Genomic DNA, 18,447 nt, shown 5'->3' with positions numbered 1-18,447 from the left:
ATAGTGTTTCAGAAGATTTTTATAAAAGCTTTTTTTCTGAAATGAGATTACATAACTTTGTCCTCTAACCATTCACTGCAATAAAAATTGAAAGTTTCATGTGATATATTTTTCCTTAACAAATTCAAAACACATTTTTTAAGCATGTTTATAAAATCTTCAGCTTTAAAGAGCCAATTTGTACAACAGCTTTTCACAGTATTTTTCCTACCTAATAAATTGCATTCCAGTGAGTATGCTAGCCAAATTAGATACTTTACACATCCCTGAAAATTAAAAATCTCATAGAAACTTTAGAAAAACATAGAAACAGTTGAACTACTAACATAATTCACAACTCAACAAATAATGTCAAAAAACTATGATAATGGGACAGCATTATTCATTCAAAAAATATAGCATTTTGTCCATATGTATGAAAAAGTGAAACAAACACTGCAAATGCAAAAAATACATAAGATGCACACAATGAAAGTATCTTTAGATATACTTGAAAACATCAAAACCTGTTCAACTCTTTCCATATTTCCTTGCTGTGCAGTAAGATCTCTTGGAAACAGCATAAAAACTGCTAAAATTATACTGTAACACTAGTCATTTTGTTCTGCAATACATTGGTAGGCATTATGTGCTAATTTTAGCACAGTTTGTCCTTAATTACACAAAGGAAAGTGTTTCTGCAATACCTAATAATATGTAGAAGCAAAGGTGCTTCCTATCTAGCCTCTTTTGCAAGAAAGGGGAGGAGGGAAAAAGGGCAGAAATATCAAAGATCTCCAATTGCAGTTTTAGTTTCTCTACAGGGCTAGTAAAATACCCCAGCTAACTGCATCTTTGGAGAAAGTGAGACTACTTCATATTTTATTAGACTGATCAAAGTCTAAAGCAAAGAAGCTGTAAGTTGTCTTGCATAACCTAAATAAATCCAGAATGCATGTATATTTGTTTTATCTATTCATATGTATCAGTTACTGAACTGCTTGTTACTGACTTGACAATGATTAAAATTGCACAGCACAGATTTTACTTGTGATACCCATATAACTCACAGGATTTACATTCTACCAGAAACTATGCAATACCCTGATCTACACCAAGTGCTAAAAATACAGTAATTAGATACAGACCAGACCCACATATTGTTCTCTGATACAGGGATACTACAAGCCAAAGCAGAGGCAGCTGCTTATATGCTACTTTGGACAAAGGATTTCTTATCCAAATTCAAACCAATTTTAAGATCAAATCTTATTTCAAATAAATTTTAAGGTTCACCTACAGAGCCTTTAAAACTATATGGATTGTCCTTTAATCTCCTCGATTTTGTGTTTAAAACATAAATAACAGATTTGGTCCTACCTCAATGAACAGACAAGACATTAATGCTATCTAGTGAATGAACTTTCACCTTTCCCAGTGCAGAGAACAATTAAAGAAAAGCACAAAGTGTCCTGCAATACTTTCAGCCTGCTTGCTTGGAAAGATGTTCTCTGCTAGCCAATCTGCACCTGCTTCAAAAAAAAAAAACCATCAGGTGGAACAGCACTTTGCTGAGAACAGCCAAGAAAGCAGACTGGGCAGTATCATAAAACAAAAGTAACAGGAGGATCCAACTAATTCTATTCAATTATTTTTGTGAGAGAAAAGAAAAGAGAACAAACCAAAACCACAAAGAGGTTACAATAAGGTAGGGAAGCAGTTTTTCCAGTCTAGGAAATGAGAGCTGGCATGGTCTTTGTGTATACCTAGATATTTCCCTGTTAAAAAAAAACAAAACCAACTAACATTCTAAAAAACTCCTTGATCCCACAAGATTGACTCAATTTTGGAAATTAAATATTGAGTTGGAATTCAAAGCTAGCTCTTCAATACCTGGTTTAACAATAAAGTGTTAATAGATTAATTTAAATCTTCTGCTAGGAGTTTCAAAAAGTTATTTAGCATTCACTTTTTTAAAATAAATATAGTATTTCATTACATAAGAATATATATCAGCGTTACACATTAGAAACATCTAAGTTACTTACAAGTGAGTATTCTAGAAGTCAAAAGCCAAAGATTTTTAGCTCCTTCCTACTTGGAACTTGTTCAACTTCAAAAACTATTTCAATTCTGTCTTCTGGTCCTTCCACATTAAAATATTTTAAGCAAAAATTCAAGAAAAGAACAGCAAGTTTACCTTTAAATTTATGAATTCGAGATCATTTGATATGTATTACCTGTTCAACTACGCATTCAAAATTGGTAAAAATCAAGAAACTAAGTTGAAGCGCATCTTCAATTGCCTCAACTATAAATAGTTTAAAGATACAGTCTCTAGGCAGTAAGTGTTAAAACCTCTCAGCTGTATTTCAGCAGCTCATGTAGCACAGATTCAGCTGGTAGGATGAGCAACGCTGTTTCATTCTCCTTACTTTATTACATCCTGACTACCTTTGGCATACATGGGATTATAAAAGCACTTATACAAAGTCTTGTTTACATCCAACATTCACTTTATAGCTCAACTTTATAGAAATTATTCACTGTACTGCTCATCTCAATACCTAGCCTGATTACTTTATTACAGTATTAATTTTTTCCACTGACAAAGATTGATCTGGTCTTCTCCCACATCCCCAGTCACTCCTCCTGACTCATACCTATGCCAATTCTATTTGGGAAGCCAGGTGCTAAGCTTTACCCAGCTGAAAATTACTCTGGGGGAAAAAAAAAAAAAAAAAAAAAAAAAGGTTTCTTGCTGGAGTAGGGAACCAACTCTGGTCACAGCACAGCCACATACATAGAGCCAACACAGAGCACATAGCAAGAACAAATAGCTGGGCACCAGGGAAAGAATCTGATTTGCTGTTTTAGTAGCAACACAGACTGTCACTGGTTTTGAAGTTACTTGCCTTATCACTGTGAGAAGAAGTGGCAACAAGCTTCTGAGCTAGTTTAATGAGTTACAAGATGTTATGCTAACAAAAGGAATAAGCAAGTACACATACAACACAAAAGATACTCTTCAGAAAGTCTGAGACCCTGAACGACAGGCAAAAAGGTATTATCATTTTTTATGTGCAAGTAGTAGGCATACAAGAAATTAGATTTTTGCATTTGGGAACATAAATCAAGGCCATTTAATATCACTGAAGCTTCACTGTACAAGTCACACGACTGAACAGTTTGTAAGTTGTTATAATGTAGGTAGAGAGGATTAAGTGGTCAAGAAGGGAGTGGTGACACTGCAATAATATTCATTACTCATTTGAATTATTAACAACTTTAAAGAGCACTAACACTCCACAGACATTCTGGAATGTCTTCCAATAGCTCATCCATGACACGGGCACTAACAGGTATCTACCAGAGACCACTAAAACACGCTAAACAACACAGCACAGCCAGCTCCTTCTGCAGTGAGCTGCTGGGTGAAGGAGAATGCCGCATTACCATGGGCCCCTGTGGTCCCACTGACATCTATTCCATGTTTCACTTTCTCAATTCTAAAATTCGCATGGAATTTAACATGCGTTATAGGTCACAATGCCCTAACTCAAGGAGCACATTGCATCCAACATGAAGGAACTCCATGTATACCATACCTCAAAAGAGAGTGGATGACAGAACTAAAAGAAGTGACTACCTGCATACCAGTCCTGAGCTGACTCAGACCATTTCCAGCTTCAACTGAGAAGACTCAGATTTGGCAATCTGATAAAATAATATTACTTTATCACACAAGAATCACAGGGAATCAGACAGGATTTTTTAATAGCTGTCTCCAAAGCCACAGTAGAAGAAGAAAACAAAGTAACTACAGAAATAGCTATACATTAAGTGAAAAAGAGGAGAAATTCATGGTAACAAATGTAACAAAAGCTAGCAATGATGAAAGACAGCAGAAAGAACACTGAAATACTTGTAGTGGTAGCCCTCAAATAGACTTAAAGCTCTTTTATTATATAACAACCTTAGCAACAATGCTATCATCCATAAGGTATTAACATTTTAATGTAGTATCAGAGACAGAGGATCTATGAATGCTGACAAATAATCACATCTGAGTGATATGATTATTAGCCCTCAAATTAGAAAACAACAGAGCTTAGGAGTCCAAACAGGTATGTTCAAATTAGCTTTTGTTCAAGAATTTTAAAATATCATTTGGGAGGCTGTAAGTCATGAACTTTTAAGAAATTCTGAATAATGGGGAAGTTCCAGAAGACTAGGGAAAAACTGATATCACACAAGCATTTTAAAGGGGACATGGTTAGTTTAGCAAAGACAAGTCAATCAAAATGGAACAAATAAGATTCCACTTGAGCATAACAAGTTGATAATTATTGTTACATAAGTAAAAAGAAAAATCAATACAACCAACTTCTTAACAGCATCCTCTTTGTATGAGGTCACCATCCTGAGTGATAATGATTATACTGAGGACAATAAGTTTCAACACAGCATTCAACTTGCTATCACAAGGTATTCAGATTAAGATACAGAATGATACAAGCTCAGTCTGATATTACATTTATTTTAAGCTCTCAAAATACAGAGTCAAGAAATATTATGAAGCAGGATGTGTCCACTGAACTACCGTTAAGCTATTTACCATTATTATCAGTGACCTCAAAAAAGATCAGGAATCATGACTGATCTACTGCACAGTCAATTTAAGAAAAAGCCTGAGGAAACAGTAAATAACAGAGAATCCAGTGCTGATCAACCTGTTTGGATTGTTTGCTGAAATGAGCACAAGCTAAAGACACTAATTTGGAAGTCACATTGGGCTGTACCAAGACAAAGTTTAATTTTCCTATCTCATAAAGATGGCCTAATATTTTAGGCATAAAGTTGGGAGAATTCTGAAATGGAGAGGAATACTCAATTGAATGTGCTCAATGAATTGTAGGATATAAACAAAATGCTGTGAGGTAGGCAGCTAGAAGGATGTATTATCTGATTATACATCAGAGAGAGTACCCCATTTCAGACAGCAGGACTAATTAGTCAACTGGGCAACTAACAGGGTTGTGGTGGACTCTCCATTATTTCTAAGTGGGAGGCTTTCTTTGTGGCTATATCAAATTCCAACAGGGATTCATTCACAGAAGTCCTATGGCTTGTCTTTTTCAGATAAAACCAGATGGTTTAAAAACAAATGGTTCCTTCCTGGATTAAAATCTATTAACCATTCTTTTGCATTTGTACTGTGTACTATTAGCAACTGGATAATCAAACTACTTTAACATTTTAAGAGCAGCAGCAATTAAAATCTGTTTATGCAAAAGATCATCTCTTTAGATGTCTATAGAACGTCAATGCACGATCCACAGATTTAAAAGTGCCTATCCATTTAAGCTATCTCCAAAACATGCTCCTGAGGATATATCCAAAATTGCAAGAAAAGAAGATAAGGAACAAACAGAAGAACAGGAAGTTAATTCTAAATTTGCAAATAAGTTTACTTATCCTGCACACTACACGAGCGGGGTACATCTCATTAAAACATCTTAAAAAAAAAAATCCGCATCAAATCATCGCATGTATTAAACCAAAAGGCATAACTTCCAGTATAACACAACTGCCATCAAATTCATTGTTAGGCCATGTATTGGGCTTGCGTGGCAAGGTTTTGGTAGAGGGGGGCTGCAGGGGTGGCTTCTGTGAGAAGCTGCTAGAAGCTTCCCCCATGTCCGACAGAGCCAACACCAGCTGGCTCCAAGACGGACCCGCCGCCGGCCAAGGCCGAGCCCATCAGCGACCATGGTAGTGCCTCTGGGAGAACAGATTTAAGGGGGAAAAAAACCCCTGCTGCACAACAGCAGTTGGGAGAGAGGAGTGAGAATACACGAGAGAAACAACCCTGCAGACCCCCAGGCCAGTGAAGGAGGGGGAGGAGGTGCTGCCGGTGCTGGAGCAGAGATTCCCCTGCAGCCCGTGGTGATGAAGACCATGGTGAGGCAGGCTGTCCCCCTGCAGCCCAGGGAGGTCCACGGTGGAGCAGATCTCCACCTGCAGCCCGGGGAGGACCCCACGCCGGAGCAGGGGGATGCCCGAAGGAGGCTGTGACCCCGTGGGAAGCCCGCGCTGGAGCAGGCTCCTGGCAGGACCTGTGGCCCCATGGAGAGAGGAGCCCATGCTGGAGCAGGTTTTCTGGCAGGACTTGTGACCCTGCGGGGGACCCACGCTGGAGCAGTGTGCTCTTGGAGGACTGCAGCCCATGGAAGGGACCCACGCTGGAGCAGGTCGTGAAGAACAGCAGTCTGTGGGAAGGACCCACGTTGGAGAAGTTCATGGAGAACTGTCTCCCGTGGGAGGGACCCCATGCTGGAGCAGGAGACGAGTGAGGAGTCCTCCCCCTGAGGAGGAAGGAGCGGCAGAGACAAGGTGCGATGAACTGACCCCAACCCCCATTCCCCATCCCCCTGTGCCACCGGGAAGAGGAGGTACACAAAATCGGCAGTGAAATTGAGCCCAGGAAGAAACTAGGCATGGAGGGAAAGTGTTTTAAGATTTGGTTTCAGTTCTTATTATCCTACTCTGAATTGATTGGCAATAAATTAAACTAATTTCCCCAAGTCGAGTCTGTTTTGCCCATGATGGCAATTGGCAAGTGATCTCTCCCTGTCCTTATCTTGACCCATGAGCCTTTTGTGGTATTTTCTCTCCTCTGTCCAGTTGAGGAAAAGAGAGTGAGAGAGTGGCTTTGGGGGACACCTGGTGTCCAGCCAGGTTCAACCCACCACAGGCCATCAACAATACAGTAATAGTATACAACTTGTTTCACTTACCTTTCCATTTAGGACTCTGTTCGCTTAAGACAGCATGAAAGTTTGCTTTAGGAAGTGACACTATGAATCACAGGTTATTGATTGATCATACTTTATCCATATGTGCTGGTTGTTCCTACTTTCAGTTGAACCAGCTGTCAAAGACGACAAAAACCTCAACTCAAAGCAAGAATGACTTGCAGTCCTAAAAGTTCCCTGGGCCAAAAAACCTGCTAGTAGAAAGCAGAACGGCAGTAAAATACACTCACCTTGGTGTAAACCAATGGAAACACTAGTGGCCTACCATAATAGTGGACCAATACAAATAATCAATGAGATGGCAATAGTCCCAGCTGTGGGCATAAGAGTTTCAAGGAAATTTAACTGCCCAAAAGAGGAAAAGCTAACCAGTCAATTTATTTCTCACTGTATTTGAATGACATAAGACTGACAGCGTTCTTTATAGGAAGTTCTCTCCTAACAAACAAAAATTAAAGAAAAGTTGTTTAAAGGAAATAGTTATCCAGTTTCAGTTCTCACATGTAAACCAGAGGGCTCACATTTTGGAACGGAACCATCACCTCAACCCAGCAAGAACTTAGGAATAATTCCCTTTGGTTAAGTTCATCCTAGAGCTTAACCAAGCTATTCAATAGCTCCTTCAAGTTAAGCATAATTGTATGCTGACCAGATATTAATTACTTAGATTGTTAGATTATTTCAGGTAAATGACAAAAAAAAAAGTTTTGAAGCTTTTTCTGTAACAATTAAGGGACAGAGAGAGCCTGAAGCCTTTGGAAAAAAATGCTTTTAAAAATGTTATTCAAGGACTGTGGAAGTAAGCATGCCTACAAGTTGATGTTGTATACATGTGGTTCCATTAAATACAAAGAGTTGCTTTAACATACCTAGACCTATTTGTTATAGATCTATCATTTCTCCTGACAAGAAAGCAGTGTTGTTCCACTCAGCAGTGATCCAGGTATCTGTCAATTCGCCAAGAAAGCCTCTATTGAGGGAGAGGATCAGAGGCATAAGTCAAACTAAAAAGATGTCCTGTTTGTCCTATGACTCATGGCAGATCATTTATTGAAATCTGTACTTCACATTACCCCTTTGAAGAAGGACACATTAAGCATATTCACCCTGCGCCCTTCATTTGACACATTAAGTCAGCAATTAAAGAAAAACAGAACAGATAAGCTCAAAAGAATAGCGAAGTATGGCTGTGCATCTGCTGTTGAAATAAGAATTTTGTTTGCTCTCAATATTCACCTACCATTACTATGCTAAGTAAGAAGTTCTGTGCAAGTTGGTATTGGAACCCAGAACCCTTGGCTATGCTCAGAAAGCAGAGTTTGAGATGCCAGGTACGAGAACTCTGCTAGTCCTTTCAGAACTCAGTCAATACACACTTTTTGTTGTTACAGTCACCAGCTGGCAATGCATCAGCCTGGTACGTGGGGGAGATTAACTTATTATCATACATAAAAATCAGATTTATGAGTCCTATTTGTGCTACTCATGTACAAAGACACAATAAGGCAGAAAGAATATCACCCTTCCGTAAAAAGACACTTCACAACGAAGATTACAGGAACACCACAGTCATCCAGTGTTAATACTAGTAAACAACCCATCACTTTATAATCAAAAGCTAAGAGTTTGCAAGTACGTCATGATTCTGTGACACGTAAGGCACAACAGGCATGAGAAGATACTTAAAACACATAACTGTGAACTCCTCCAAGTTCACTGTGTCACTTAAAACCTGCATGGTACCCATTCTCAGGGCATCTACTATGTTGCATCTCTAAATTTATGTCAAAAGATTACATAAAATCCAGCCTTTTTGGTTTCAGTAAAACTGTTTGAAACAAATATTTAATAATATTATTTAACAGACTGTTCTCATCATCACCATTGTTGCTGTTATATTGTAGTCTGGTTTGTTATTCACTGGTCTAGAGTATATGATAAAAGGCAAAGAAGCTTGTTTAAAATTTTTGGTCTGTAGATGCCTTGGAATTAATTCTTAACTTAAAGCAGAGTCCTACACAAGCAAAAATGATTAGTAACATGCATTGGCCCAAAAAAACCCAGTGCAAGATACAGGTTTCCAACACTGTCAAAATATTTACAATATGTTGTATAAATCAGAAGATTTTTTAAATACTTGCATATTCTAAAAAGTTGAACCAAACCACATCACTTAAAGTCTTAGAGACATTTTCTTTTTGCTTCAGAGCTCATTACTGTGCAGTGTTACAACATCCATGCTAGCTCTATCCCTATTTACCATGTAGGGCTGGGTACCTTCTCAAATATTGACACATCCTGTCCACCAAGATTCACAGGACTCTACCAATGCACACCAGTTCACAGTGGCTCAAGCAGAATCACTCACACTCCAAGGAGCACACATCAAGGCAGATTCTAGACCAACACCATTAGAGAAATTTTGACTGTTCCCTTCCCTCAAGCAAGGTACCTTGCAGGATAGCACATAGAGGAATGACATTCAAGGCTTGTGACAAATTTGACTATGACTGTATACTGGAAATCAGCCCTGGGATACAACAGCCTTTTTACTATCAACTTCAGGTTATTCTTCCCAACCCCAGTGAGCCGACTAGCCAGGTAATGTTCATATTAAGTACACCATTCTATTCAACCACAGACTCAGAATACTTAGCTCAGTTTATCTTAGTACCGTTGCACCACTGTTATTTCCTGCTTTCTTCTTTTTCACGTTCTGAGAACAATTCATCATTGCATTAAGTCAAGCCAAAAATCAGTAACTAGGTTTAGTTGAAAGGAACACCACCACTTCTTGAAGGTTTATGGATTAAGACAGAATTTGAATTTAATCCTATGTTACAAAAAAGTTGTTCACCTCATAGACTAGTCTTCAATTCAAGCATTAGAGACTTCATTCCAGGTCTCAGGCAACGAGTAAGTCACTAAATCTTAGAATTTATTTTAAAAAGCAGAGATCCCAAGAAGCAACAAAACACTACTCCAATGTATTAGTTTACATGCATGTTTAAACAGATCTATTAAAAACCCCTTCAATCTGCATCCACCATTCTCCTGGCTCATTGTATGAGAAGATGCAACTTTTTCCAGAACCTGCTACTCCCACATTGAGAAAACCATGCACCATCTTGGAAGCAGAAAGCTACCTTTTAGCTAGTTTGTATTATTCCCATAGATTCATAGAAGCACAGGCAATTATTGACTAGCAGCACTGCTAAGCATTTTATCCTTTGCCATTCCTGTGACAAGCACAGAAGTCTCGTCCTGCATTTACAGGCTGCCAATTCGAGTCACAGTAACCTTCAGGCTCATTTTAACCACAATCAGGGAAGTACAGAATTGACATAAGGACATCTTTAAGCAAGTAGCTCGCTTAGCTCTAGAGAAGGAAAAGGTACTATTATGCCGCATAAACAGACCATGAGAACAAAACTTCTCATGCCTAAGACTAAGTCATCCAAACATGTCACCTGGTAAAAATAACAGTTTCACAAAACTGATTTTCAGAACCCGATACAACAAAAGAAAGCAGACATCTACCCATTGGAAAAATATATCATCTAGGTATTTTCTGAAAGTATTACTTACAAACATTCATAGATCAAAATGGTGCCCGGAATATCACTGCACAGTCAGAAAGCCACGTTACTATAATGGTATTTCAAATACTAAAGGAATAAAAAAGAAAAATCAGAAGAATACAGTTAAATATACACTACAAAGTAAAATGAAGTTTTTGTTACAGCGATGACTTGTGGAATTTAGAAACGCTCTCATAAAACTATGACAGTTAAAAAAAAAAGTTAAAGAACACTTAAGACCATCCACAAAGACGCATACAGCTAACAGACCATCCACTTAGACGCGTACAGCTAACATCAAGCCCAGCAATCACAAATGCCATCTAATTTGTCAGCTCAATATTAACTACTGCATCTTGCAGCACACCCCCTTCAAAATGAGAGAAAAAACACTCAGTAAAAAAAAAAATTCCAAAACAGTTTTGCCTATCAACCATCAATAAAACTATTTCATCATTAAGTACAATTGTGCTATGCATCTTCCTTTTAATACTGATATTGTTGCTTGATGTGTGGTATGCAGTTTAAACCCCAGGGCAGTTTTTAATGTTTACTCTAGTATGGCACTGCACAACACATAGACCCTGAGCCAAAGAAACTGACTCTAGAACTGTAAACTATGCACCGAGGGGAGTTTGGAGCACTTGAACACTGAATAGCCATGCCAAGGCTAACACTAGAGAGGATGAGGTAGGACCTGCAGTCCTCTCCCGCTTACCATACCTAAGCTGTGGCATAATATGATCAGAGACCTCTGAAGTGATGCTGCATTGTGCTAATTAGACATGTCCCGTGTGCTAATACATGCTACTGTTTAAGCTCATTCAGTCATAATTAGCAGAATATAACCCTACTATCTTTGAAGGCAAATTGCAAGTTTGACAAAATGTAATTTCAGGCAGGTACAGGTATAAAAGAGCAGGCACATTAGCCCTCAGTGCTAATAACCTTAGTAGTTAAAAACACAGTTAAGAAGTTTTGCCCGTCTGAAATATAGTTGGCAAACTGTTTTAGTTGCCTCTCATGTTTAGGCAGAAATACAAGTCTTCTTCCACCCCCTCCCCTGCCCAACAAAGCAATGAAGCAACATTTTTTTATTGGTCTCATCACAGATGTAAGAGAATAAGCTTTTTGTTGCACTAAAACCAGAATGAAAACTCAGTTGCTTACATAATGCCGTCTTCACTACTACTATTATAATAACGCACTGTTAACGTTTTTACCTCTTCAAAGTAGCGGAGAGGTTTTGTCTTTATAGAAGGGTTGAACAAACTCTGGAATTAAATCCAAGTTAGCAGAAGGGGAAAAATCCCCCCTGCAGCAAGAAAAAACAGCCTCATGGTAACCTTTGAAGCAGTCTGTTATGAGATAGTGGAGTGCAACAGAAGAAAGGAAAAGTGTCTAGCCCACCCGAAGGCTCATTTTTTACCCCAGTCTGGGTCACGTACAAATGGTCAAACTTACTGAAATAGGTACGGGAAATGTGAGCAGTGGTGTACTTGTTTTAAATTATCTTAACTAATCTACAGTTTTAATAAAGAATGGCTACCTGAACTGAACACTGAAAGATTACATTTAGTTTTCAAACTTTCAGTTTACAAAGGGCAGCCTATTGTCACTTGCACCTTTCTGGCTTCCTTTACCGCTAGGGCAAAAGGGTGAAGCTTCAGAAGATTGAGTCTATCGGCTTCTGAGTCACTACAACCAGAGCGAGCCAAGCAGCTGGGAAAGATGGATACAGCGAGCCAGGCAGACACTGTAGATACCCGCTCTTTCTCTAACCAGGTAGCATCGATGCACATAAGGAGACTTCTGTCTCTCACACCGACGTTTCGCTCTGGGAGACGAGAAAATTCCTTCCACGAGCCAAAAAAGGGAAAGTCAAGAGAGAAGGCGGCAATGGCAAGCCCAAGAACCCTGACTTAGCTGGGTTACTACGGGTACTCGGGAGGCTGCGAGCCACTTAAAACCTCACTCTCCCCCGTGGGAGAAACACCTCCTCCCACCGAATCGGCATGGTTACATGCCATCATCCCGGACGCCGGGACTGCAAAGCCGGGAGGAAAAACCCAACGGCTCGACCTCAGGTCTCCCTCCTCCTCCCCTCCCAAACCCACAGCCGTCACCACCACCGAGTGGGTCGCTAAACTTCCCCGAGCAGCCAGCCCTTCCCTCCTACAGGAACCGAGCCTCCCCACAGCCAGTGTCGTCATCCCTCGCAAGCCCCAGCCCTGCCCTTCCCCGCCGGGCGCCCAGCAAGGAGAGCTTCACCTTCCCCGCGCCCGCCGGAGACGAAGCCCCGCACCGCCGCGGGGCTCGCCGGCCTGCACCCCCCGACCCCGGCCCCGGCCCCCCGCTCCCTCCCCTCCGCGCCGCCGTCGCGCCTCGCCACTGCCGCTCCCGCCCGCCTCACCGCAGGGGCGCCGAGCCCCCGCCGGTACCCAACGGGGCCTTCGCGGCGCGGCATCCGCCCCGCCCCGCGCGGCCTGACCCCGCCGCGGGGCACGGGCGCGACGGCTGAACCCCCCGCCCCGCCGCCGCCGCCGGCGGGACCCCGCTGCCCGCCATCCCGCGCCCCCTCCTCCCTCCCAAAGGCTCCGACGGGGATCGAAGCCCCGGCCTCCGCCTCAAGCCTCCCCCTGAGGGTAGAGCCCAAGACGACGGCGCCGCCCTCACCTGAAGGGCCGGGAACCGCCCGTCTCCCGTGCCCACCGGCGGCGAAGGAGGGAGGGAGGGACGGGGGCTGACAAGACGGCGAGAGAACGCGGAGGAACGCGAGAGACGCCCCGCTCCGCTCCCCGCCGCGCCGCCGCACCGACTGCCGCCCCCCGCGCCCGCCCGCCTCCGCCCGCCCCTCCGATTGGGCGGACGCCCAGCCGCCTCTCCATTGGGCGAGAGCGAAGGGCCGGCTCCCGCCCCGCCGCCGCCCAATTGGCTTTCCGCGACTGCCAATTAACGCCGCTTCCTTAGTCGATGGCTGGAAGGGGCGGCGGGGGCAAAGGTAGTTGGCGGGCGGGCGGCGCGAGGCCCCCGGCGGCTGTGGGAGGCCGTTAGCGCCCCTCGGCCCGGCGGCACCTCATGAGGGGAGCGCGGCAGGGCGCGACGTGAATAAAAACGTTGCGTCCGTGTCCCGCTTCCACCGGGGGGGGGGGGGACGACGACGACCGTGCGTGAGCGGAGGGTTTTGTTTCCCGAAGCGGCATTTGCCCGAGCCGGTAGATCCCGCGAAGTGCCGGGGCCTTTTTAGCGCCCGACGAGCGTCGAAGGCTGCCGCGTCCCTGCCGCGTCCCTTCCGATCCCCGCCGTGGAGCGCGGTGCCCGTTAACGCCGCGGTGCGGCGACGGTGGTGCTGCGTTTGTTAACGCTTCTCCCCGGGCTGCCGCCCGCCAGCCGCAAGCGCGTCGTGCGGGGGGAGGCAGCGCAGGACGCGGCGGGCTGGTCCGTCGGCTGCGCGGGAGGCAGAGGCGGCTGAAGGACGGAGCCGCCTTTGAAAAGAGGTGGCTGAGCGGGTTAAACCTCTGCGGGCGGAGGCAGGCGGTACGGGAACGGTATCACGGGCAGGACTGTCGCTCCAGCCCTCGCCTATCTTTGGGACTTATTTGTTTTAGACAGAGGGTTACTTCAGGTTCCAAGCAGCGGCCGTCGCGGCGACCTTATTTTGTCCCTTCAGCCTTTGCCTTCTCCGCCGGCCTCAGCGTTTCCCTCCCATCTGCCCTTCTCATCGCTGATCTGCCTCCGGCGTTGTCCCAGAGGACAGCTGCGTTTGAGGACAGCGAGAGCTCTGGATCATTGGGTAGGGCCGCAAAACAGTCCTAAGAGTACTTTTCCTCTTGGCCGTGCTTCTTATGCAAGTCTGCATATAATCAGCATAGACGCCAAGTCTTCCTGTACTCTTTCACTAAACGCGTGACTCATTAACTTAAGGAGTTTTAAGTTCACCGGGAATTTAGATTAGCTCGGTAGGACTGCGAGGCCATAGCACGGGGGGGTAAATTTTACCTTCTGAAGAAATGTCCTGGAAAAATGGATTTTAATTAATTGCAATTAACGTTACTGCAAAATTTGGTCAGGTTGGTAAGCTTTCCAAGAGTTAACATGGTTTCTCCCTTCCCTAATCTTTTCTTCTCTCTCCTATGTTGAAAGTTAAAAGTTCAGGTTTGAGAGGAGAAATCTTGAAATTTACTGTTTCTTCTCTCGCTTCTGACCACAGATGCACTTTAGTTTTCCACACAGCCTGTCTCATTAAATAGGAGATCAAGCTTTGCATAAACCAGTTCTCTTTACAGGAGATTACAAGTGATACATATAATCGTAAATACAGCTCTTTTTGTATGGACACGAATCAAGCTTCCGTTTTGCCTAGAGCATTGTCAAAGCTGGAAATCCTCCCTGCCAGAACACTTAGACTTTCTTCAACCTCAACATCAAAACAGTCATTCATCTCTTTGTATGGTCAAATAATGCTCAAACTTGTTTAAAGATTGAAGAAACAGAACAGGAATTCAGTGTAAATCATAGCACTCCCTGGTAGAACTAAGTTCATACTGTGATGAAAGAGAATTCCATTTTGGTAGAGGACAGAAGTTCAACCTGCAGCCAGTGGTGGACTGACACCAAAAAACGCCAACTATTCCACACAGAGTTGACTGAATACTGCCTTGTGCCCCCAAAATCACTTCACTGTGCACAAAACCAGTGCCAATCACATATATGCTACCGCCTGTGAAAACCAGGGCCCACGTATATAAGGCCAGTATGAGGGCAATGACTGCAAATGGAGCAAGAGATGTATATTCAGGCCCCGAGTCTGGTTGCAAAAACTGTCAGATACCCTTTTAACAACGAGGAAAATAGTGTCTTATTCTTCAAATCAGCTACTCCCATGCATGGACTTTGCTAGGCCTCTGTACTGCTTATACATTTTATATATATCTATATATATAAAATATACATTATTATATATATTACATTATAATGTCTATATATACACAGCATATATTACTATATTTACATACATATTTACATATATATTTACTATACTATATATTTTTAAAAATACATATACACATATAGGTACGGTAAATTTAGCCCTTGTGTCATAGTGCAAAGGCAGCGGCATTGTTTTGGGAGTCCCCTTCATATGGAACTTGAACTGGTTCTGCCTTCCAAGGGAATGGAGGGTGATCAGAAATTAGTAATTTATACAACATTTTTGTCCTAACAACTGGATTCAGATTTTAATACAACTTGAGAAGTAACAATTGTGTTTTCCAAATTTTCACTTAAAGATCTTTATAAATCTATTAACATCTTTATAAATGCTATGAAATTATAATTTTAAAGATAAAAAGGTAAAGGCAGGACTATTAATTGGAAAACAGAAAGATCACCAAAAGACAACCGTCTTATGAACATTTTAATTTACTATTTGGAGGTTTCTTGCGGCACCACTTTAGGGAACAGTATTTTCAAGCTGCTGAATATTCTCTTCTGGTTGCAAGATCTTTCCTGTGCTTTTTACATTTAGATGAAAAATGTTTAGACACCTTTGGAAGCCAGTAAGACAATAACAGCTATCAGAATTTTAAAAATACATTTTTACTTGTAAAGTTTTTGCCCCTTTTCCAAGTGTACCATTTGAAACAAGTCAGAAGCAACAATATTAGAGTCATCTTAGTCTACTTTTTGGATCAACACTATTGATCTTCCTGTGAATTACCTCTATGCGTGAAAGCAGAATTTGTCTGCATTGGGGTTACATGCTGGTGCAGTAATTTGACTTCATTACTTAGAGTAACACAGTTTAATGTACGTATAAATATATAAAGGCTTGAGGCCACGTGCACTGAATAAATACATATATGCACTTGAAAAACTGCTTGGGGAAATATACATCCTTAGTTAATAAAGCACTATTTTTTTTCAATTTATAAAATGTAAATTATCTTTATGCATATTCAAACACTAAGTTTTTCTTGTAGTGAATTAAAAGAGATTACTCGTCTAATTATATCTCTCATCAGTCATGCAGCCTCCCAGCATGATGACACTATTATGATGCCATAAATAATTTACTGATATAGTGAATCATACTTTAACATATTAAACATTTTGATTTTAGTATTTTGATTTTTTTTTCCTAAATATTAAAATTCAGTTGTTCTCTGAATGTTTTCAGTTATATTCAGAATGTGACATCCTGGGAAATATTATCTCAATCTTTTTTCTTAGAAGAAAGGCTAACAGTCTATGCAGCCCTGCTGCTGAGCATTTGATTTAGACTGTTAGGAACAGGACAGGAAGTTTCGGGGGGAAAAAAAACAGAAAAATCCTCCCTCATTTTAGATAAGTATCCCACGGTTATTTTTACTTTTAACACAATCTATTTTTAAATATGCTTCTTGTGTCTTCTGCTGTCCTCAGAAATTCCATGTGTCCTTTTAAGCACTAATACTTTCTCTGTAAAGAAATTCTCTTGGCTTCACTGAGTGCAAATTTTATTGGTGTTTCTTGACTCCTGCAATAACATTTCAGCATTCTCTTCAGAACGTTTCTCTAGCTAAGAAAGCCCAGGTGTTATATATATTTATTTATTTACACTTTAAATCCCGAACCATATTTTGATTGCAAATGTAATGTCATTAGTGATTATATATGCCAACCAATGACACAGAATTTCAGAATATTAAATTTAATTCCACTCAAATCAATCAATTTCACTGTTTCACTGCTCAGCTTTCACTGGGAAAGAAATTTTCACATGTAACACATGTCCTTGTCTGAAATATTCTTTATTATCTCCTTGGTTTTCACATTAATGTTTTTAATTACTGTTTCATACTGTCCAAACTTTTCTATTTCACAACAATTGTCTATGATTATCTCAGATGTGAATGATATGCTTTTAATAGGTACAAAATTTGAGAATAATTAAGGCATAGAAGACTCTGTCAATGGTAAAGATATCTCTATGTCATGATAATAGTTGGGAAAGTTCTGGCTATGGACTGCTTCAAGAATGGAGAGTTTCTTTAAGCTTGCCTAAGCTTTGATGGCAACTTTAAAGAAGTAGGAAAAAAATATGGTCTAGCACAAACAACTTCCTACTATTCAGTAAAAACAATCAGTTTTCCAAGATACTCGTTTATGTTCCTATTTCCTCTTAATAATCAAATTTTTAACAAAATTGTGGCTAAAGTCAGCTTTTCCCAGCTATACACATTTATTTTCTGCAGAGAATACAGAAATAAAGTTTTTGTTTGTTTTTGTTAAGGAACCATACGGGTTAGCATAACTAGCTATGGACACCAGTGTTATATTTTGATACCTATGCACCAGATGGCACGGAGTCCTTCCCACTGACCTGAAGGCTTGAGTGAGCTATTTTAATAAAGTGGGCACAAAACATAAGTTGCCTTCTGTTTTTTCCACCTAAGTAAACTGACCAGTAACTACTTCAGAAACAGCACTGGTTTATGATGAAGTAAAGCCCTTCCTTTACTACAGATAAATGAGCTCTGCCTGACATGTTCTGCTGCTGAAATGCAGGACTATGTATCTTCTGTGAAATGTCTATTGTTTTGCTAAGTTTATAGCAGGAAGTGAATCAGGAGACGGGGACATTTTAGGCAGAAGTTCTATTGTAAAGCCAACAGCAACAAAGTAGTTTTAGGGATAATACTGTTTCTTTTATTCTAATTAAGTTCCTAAAGCCATATAAAGAAGCTATTCTGTGGGAATCTTATTAATTCCTTCCATGTCAAAGAATTAATAGGGAGAAAGGTTAGTGCCCAGGAAGCAAGCCCCACTATTCAACCCTAGCAATAAGCTCCTTCTACACTGATGTCATTATAACAATTCCCCTAGCTGTTCAGAGCTTGTCTATTTAATTCTTCATACAATACTGTCGTTATGCCAGTGATCACTTGAGCATATGAAGAACAGTATTTTAGGACTGAGACGCACATTTATTTTAGCTCTGCCTGGCAAGTTATTACACTAGCCGGTCAGAACTTTTGAGAACTATTATTTCTGATTTATTTTGCTCCACTGAAAGCCAAAACAGTTTC

At 41.2% G+C, this 18,447-nt stretch overlaps 1 protein-coding gene across 7 annotated transcripts in view; it reads right to left on the bottom strand.

Moving 5' to 3' along the window:
- Positions 1-13,215, bottom strand: part of PACSIN2 (protein kinase C and casein kinase substrate in neurons 2) — a 64,135-nt gene extending 50,920 nt beyond the window's left edge. For 4 of the 7 annotated variants that reach the window (XR_003927090.2, XM_030040239.2, XM_030040241.2 and 1 more), the window contains exon 1: positions 13,055-13,215. The gene's annotated coding sequence lies outside the window, so the exon portion shown is untranslated. Of the gene's footprint in view, positions 1-10,385; positions 10,466-13,054 lie in introns of those variants that run through there. The other 3 variants (XM_030040243.2, XM_030040244.2, XM_030040240.2) reach the window with 2 other exon arrangements.
- Positions 13,216-18,447: the final 5,232 nt, after the last annotated feature.

Source organism: Aquila chrysaetos, chromosome 17 (genome assembly GCF_900496995.4).
Source record: "Aquila chrysaetos chrysaetos chromosome 17, bAquChr1.4, whole genome shotgun sequence".
NCBI classification, from domain to species: Eukaryota; Metazoa; Chordata; class Aves; order Accipitriformes; family Accipitridae; genus Aquila; species Aquila chrysaetos.
This window is presented reverse-complemented; position numbering and strand designations above follow the sequence as displayed.